The 6,275-nt window shown below is 46.3% G+C and overlaps 1 long non-coding RNA gene across 1 annotated transcript; it reads right to left on the reverse strand.

Annotated features, from left to right (window-relative positions):
* Positions 1–5,318: 5,318 nt before the first annotated feature.
* LOC120646317 lies at positions 5,319–5,951 on the reverse strand. The gene is made up of 2 exons (XR_005664379.1): positions 5,722–5,951; positions 5,319–5,614 (listed from the first exon to the last, which is right to left on the reverse strand). It is a non-coding gene; the product is annotated as an uncharacterized LOC120646317 (long non-coding RNA).
* Positions 5,952–6,275: the final 324 nt, after the last annotated feature.

Here is a 6,275-nt window from a genome sequence, read left to right on the forward strand (position 1 = left end):
CGCCATCAGCGGTGATGAGCAAAGGGGCACACTGTTGCCCTCGGTGCTGTCGATGAAGAAGACCACGCCGGAACGCCATCGGGGGTGGAGATGAATGAGGCGCATTGTCTCCCCTATGATGCTGATGTAGCAGGACACGCCAGAATGACGTTGGCGGTGTAGATGACTGGAGAGACAAATGTTGCCCGGAATGCCATCGGTGGTATAGATGCTTTAGGGGTGTACTATTGCCCCAGGTGTTGTTGATGAAGAGGATGCCAGATTCTGTCGGCGGTGTAGCCAGGAAGGTGTCGCTGCTCCAGGTGTTGTTGACGAAGAGGCCGCCGGATGCTGTCGGTGGTGTAGCCAAAGAGGTGGTGCTGCTCCAGGTGTTGTTGATGAAGAGGCCGATGAATGCTATCGGCGGTGTAGCCAAAGAGGTGGCAGTGGCACATGTACAAATGCATGCTTGCCTGGGCGCCTCACTGGGCTCTCCTTGCATGTGCTTGGATGGTCTCGCCGATATGACGAGCTTCGGCGCGGCAGTATCATGTTGCCTTCTGTCAGTTTGTCGTCCCCATGCTGTCTCTGAGGCCTCCTGCGGCTGGCTCAGAGCCGAACGCGATGTTGTTGTGGTGCTCTACTTCACATGAACACGGATGATCTCTAGCGCCGTTGTTGGCTCCGACCGCCGCTACATCAGCTCTGCATCCCCAGCAGCCTGCAAAACACATAGATATGGAGGAGAAAAGGGCATGTTTTTAAAAGAAAGGCTATGACGCCCCTCATTCTTGAGGTGCTCTTCTAGCTTCTTTCGCTCCGCTCGAGCGCGTGGTCGTAGTCTTGGCGCTGCATCTCCACTCCAGCAGCCTTGCCATACTCCGCTTGGCCAGGGAATAATCTTGGACACACAAGTGCCACTAACTCCAAGTAAAATGGAGGGGACGTGGCATCCTTATTGCTTCTTCTCAATTGGTGTGCTCACGAGCTTCAATCTGGCTCTGTTATACATCACTGTGGACTGCGCGCCGGCTGCGGCATCATGGATATGTGCTTCATGGCATTGATGGCGCCCAGCGGTCCTGGCGCAAGCTTCCTGGCGATGATGACATCCAGTCGTCACATGGCCTTCATGGAGGTGATGACGTCCAGTCGTCGCGCAGTCAGTCGTCGCGCGGTCAGCCATCGCAGATGCGGCCTTCATGTTGGTGATGGCGTCCAGCAGTCACGGGCGCAGCCTTCATTTTGGTGATGGCATCGTCGCGAAGATGGGCTTCATGGTGGTGGTGGCGTCCGGCCACCGTGGTCGCGGCCTTCATGGCGGTGATGGCATCGCAGACACGGGCTTCATGTCGGTGATGCCATGCATGGTGTCCAACGGGATGTTGGCACGTTCGAAGGTGTCGCTGCCATGGATGGCGCTGTTGGCAGAGAAGAGCTTGTAGTTATTGATGGGGCCTCCAAGCCGGCCACTAGAGTATGGTGCACTGACGTGCCACCTCAATTTGCCCTCTGTGCTGGTCGTGTCATGATGAACAACACAGGAAGCCACGCTATTGGGCCTTGGCACCGATTCTGAGCGTCCCCAAACACCCTACGAGCAGCGCGTGCTGAGAAGGACATGTTAACTTTAGAATCAACACAGTGCACGATCAAGATGGATCTCTTTCTCTTTTCTTTGTTCAAGCACAAGATGTTCCTAGATCTAGAACGTAGAGAACACAAGAGTACACTGAGAGGGAGAGAGACCTTCTGCACCACCAGTGGAGCTCGAGCCGGCGGCCATCTCGGGTTCGTTGATGGAGATCCGCTCAAGGGCGGCGACGAGTGGAGCAGAGAGGTCGACGCCGGGCCGACGGTGTCGAGGACGGTGGCGGCGACGGCGGGAGGGAGTCGGCTGCAGCGGAGGAAGCACCAGTGAAGCAGAGGCGGAGGCTTCCCGTTGCTCCTGCGCACCCTCAAATCGGCTAGGGTTTTCGGTGGTTTTGGCGGCGCACAGGTGAACCTCGTACCGTGTGCCGCCGGCCTCCACCTTTTTTTATAGCGCAGTGCAACGGGGGCCCACCAACCATTATGGGTTGGACGCCCCCGATCAGGGCACGGATTAAGGGCCTAATAGGCCGTTGGGCCTATTAGGAAGGAGATCAACCTAACATTCTCCCCCTTGATCTCACTTTGTACTTTAACTTTATACTTTAACCTGAAACTTTTCCTTTAGTTGTTCCATCACAGATTAATGAATAGAGCATGCCTTATCATCACGGTCCAAGACCGATAGACTCAACAGCTACCACACACATCACTGTTTTGAAACAAACTTTTTATCTTTTGGGCCCTTTTGTTTTCCAGAAATCACAGGCTTTCCCTTAAACCCATGCCGGCTATGTGTTCCATGAACACATTGGGTGGTAAGCCTTTAGTTAGCGGATCCGCAAGCATTTTCTTTGTACTTATATGCTCGAGTGTAATAGAGTGATTCTGGATTTTCTCCTTCACAACATAAAACTTTATGTCAATGTGTTTGGCAGCACCACTTGACTTATTGTTGTGAGCATAAAACACTGCTGGTTCATTGTCGCAGTACATTCTGAGTGGTCTTTGAATGTTGTCTACCACTCTTAAACCGGGTATAAATTTCTTTAACCATTCAACCTGCCCCGAAGCCTCATAACGTGCCACAAATTCAGCGTACATCGTCGATGATGCAGTGACGCTTTGTTTGGAGCTTTTCCACGATATAGCTCCCCCTGCGAGTGTGAACACATAACCGGACATGGACTTTCGGTCATCGATGTCCCCCGCAAAATCCGTATCTGAGTACCCTTCTATCTCTAGGGAATCGGATTTTCTGTATGTTAGCATGAGGCCTTTTGTGCCTTGCACATAACGTAATGATTTCTTTACCATAATCCAGTGTGCCTGTCCTGGATTACTTTGATATCTGCCAAGTATCCCGGTAACAAAAGCTAAGTCAGGGCGTGTACAAACTTGAGCATACTGTATGCTTCCTACAGCTGAAGCATATGGAACCGCTTTCATTTGATCGATCTCATACTGGTTCCTGGGACATTGAAATTTCCCAAATCTATCGCCCTTGACTATTGGAGCAGGTGAAGGCTTGCACATATGCATACTGTATTTCTTTAGAACCTTTTCTAAGTATGCCTTTTGTGACAGTCCTAATACCCCCTTTGTTCTATCTCGGTGAATTTCAATTCCCAAAACAAATGAAGCTTCACCAAGATCTTTCATATCAAAGTTTGAGGACAAAAATTTCTTTGTCTCCAGTAGCAGACCAACATCACTACTAGCAAGTAGAATGTCATCCACATATAGGATCAGGAAAATAAATTTTCCACTTCTGAACTTTGCATAAATGCAATTGTCCTCCTCATTTTCTTTAAACCCAAATTTTCTTATGGTTTCATCAAACTTTAAATACCACTGCCTAGAGGCTTGCTTTAATCCATAAATGGATTTCTTTAAGCGACACCCCATATGTTCTTTTCCTTTCATGACAAAACCTTTTGGTTGTGCCATGTAAACATTTTCATACAAATCCCCGTTAAGGAATGCCGTCTTTACATCCATCTGATGTAACTCTAAGTCATAATGTGCCACCAATGCCATTATAATTCTGAAGGAATCTTTACACGAAACCGGAGAAAAAGTTTCGTTATAGTCTATCCCTTCTCTTTGCGTGAAGCCTTTTGCCACGAGTCGTGCTTTGAATCTTTCTACATTCCCTTTGGAGTCATGTTTTATCTTGTAAACCCATTTACAGCCTACTGTTTTGGCTCCTTTAGGAATTTCCTCTAAGTCCCAAACACCATTGGAACTCATTGATTTCATCTCATCCTTCATAGCTTCCAGCCATTTAGATGAGTGAATACTTCTCATGGCTTCTTCATATGAAATGGGATCACCCTCCATATGAACCTCTTCTGTATTATAAACTTCATAGTCGCTAGAAATAGCCGACCTTCTTTCTCTTTGTGACCTTCTAAGGGCCACTGCTTGTGGCACATTTTGTGCCTCAACTTCTGGCATATTTTTCATAGGGGGCTGTAGCACCTCCTCCTCATGTCCAACCGCGGGTTCAGGCGGTTCCTGGATGACAGGTTCCAAACCTTCGCTCACAGTTGGTATGGGTGGAGTTGCGACAGGTGTTGACACCGTAATAACTGGAATAGTTGGCGCAGCAACAACCGAAGAAGGTACTGACGTCACTATTTCAGGAACTTTTGGTGCAGCATCAACAAGTAGTGAGAAAAATGGCTCTTGAATCATAGGAGTAGGCACATACACCCGCTTCTCCTCAAGGTCAATTTCTCTAGGTACCATGCTCCCCCTGATCATTTCACTTTCTAGAAAGACAGCATGTCTCGTTTCTACAAACTTTGTATGTCTGTCTGGGCAGTAGAAACGAAAACCTTTCGACTTTTCAAGATAGCCTATGAAGTGGCAGCTTACAGTTTTGGGATCCAGTTTTCCAATATTTGGATTAAACACTTTAGCCTCAGCTGGGCTACCCCCAGACCCGTAGGTGAGTCAGTGAGGGTTCTCTTCCTGTCCATAGCTCATACGGCGTTTTGGGCACCGATTTGCTTGGCACTCTGTTGAGAATATGGATGGCGGTTTTCAATGCCTCCATCCACAGACTCAATGGCAATGAGGAATAACTCATCATACTGCGCACCATATCCATTAGTGTACGGTTGCGCCTTTCAGCTACTCCATTTTGTTGAGGCTCCCCCGGTGTAGAGTATTGGGCAACTATACCATTTTCCTGTAAAAACCTTGCAAAAGGTCCAGGAACTTGTCCATAAGGGGTATGTCGACCGTAGTACTCCCCTCCACGGTCTGATCTTACTATTTTAATTCTTTTGTCAAGCTGATTTTCAACCTCAGCTTTGAATATTTTAAATTTATCCAATGCTTCAGATCTTTCTTTAATTGGATAAATGTAATCATAGCGGGAGTAATCGTCTGTGAATGTTATGAACGAATCATAGCCATCCACACTTTTCACAGGAAACGGTCCACATATATCAGTGTGAATTATTTCTAACGTTCCTGCACTTCGTTTGGCACCCTTTTTAATTTGCTTTACAAATTTTCCTTTAATGCATTCGATGCATTGTTCAAGATCAGAGAACTCTAACTGTGGAAGAATTTCACTCTTCACTAATCTTTCAATTCTCTCCCTCGAAATATGGCCTAAACGACAGTGCCATAATTTCGATGAAGTATCTTGAGTTCTCTTTCTTTTCTTTGTTTCTTTCTCTGACAAGGATTCATTCACATTCACATTATATACATAATGCACTTTATCACGCATAGATAATAAATAAAGATCATTGTAAAAGACAGCATCACCAATACAATTATTATCAAACCATAGTTCACATTTGCCATTCGCAAAATGACAACCAAAACCATTTGTGTCTAAACGTGATACACTTATCAAGTTTCTTTGAAGCGAAGGAACAAATAAAACATCTTTTAATACAAGCATGAAACCATTAACTAGCTCGATGGAGACATCGCCAACAGCTTCAACATCTGCTTGTACTCCGTTCGTGACTTTAATGTGTCTTTCGCTTCTTTGCGTAGTCCTTGTCGAACGGAATCCCTGTAAAGAATTTGCAACATGCACAGTTGCACCAGAATCAATCCACCAAGTAGATTTAGAAAACTTTAAATACAGGGATTCATTAACAAATGAAATTACATTCTCACCATTCTTTGCCATTATCATCTTTAAGTAAGCGGGACAATCTGCTTTACGATGCCCCTTGTCAAAGCAGTGGAAGCACTTATCTTGTGCTGGAGTGCGCTGTTGCTGACGCTGTTGCTGATACTTCTGTGGCATAGGGGCTTTGTCTTTAGCTTTAGAGGAAGAAGCAGCATGGAAAGGCCTTTTCTTGTTATTATGCACAAAATTGACAGACCCACCATTCTGTTTATTGAGTCTATCTTCCTCTTGTGCACACAAGACAATAGCCTTTTCCATGTTCCACTTCTCTGGCTATGAGTTATAGTTTACAACGAATGTTGCAAACTCTTTTGGCAGAGAAGCGAACACCAGGTGCACCATAAACTCTTCCTTGAGATCCAAGTTCATTGGTTTGAGCTTGGAGTTCAAGGCGCACATCCCCATGATATGATCTCTTATAGTACCGGCATTGCCATAGTACCTCTTTGTGACCAACTGCTCTATGATCTGTATGGCATATGTCTTTGAAGAACTAGTAAACTGGTTCTTTATCTTTTCAAGGTACTCTGCAGCTGAA

Source organism: Panicum virgatum, chromosome 8K (assembly GCF_016808335.1).
Source record: "Panicum virgatum strain AP13 chromosome 8K, P.virgatum_v5, whole genome shotgun sequence".
Taxonomy (NCBI): domain Eukaryota; kingdom Viridiplantae; phylum Streptophyta; class Magnoliopsida; order Poales; family Poaceae; genus Panicum; species Panicum virgatum.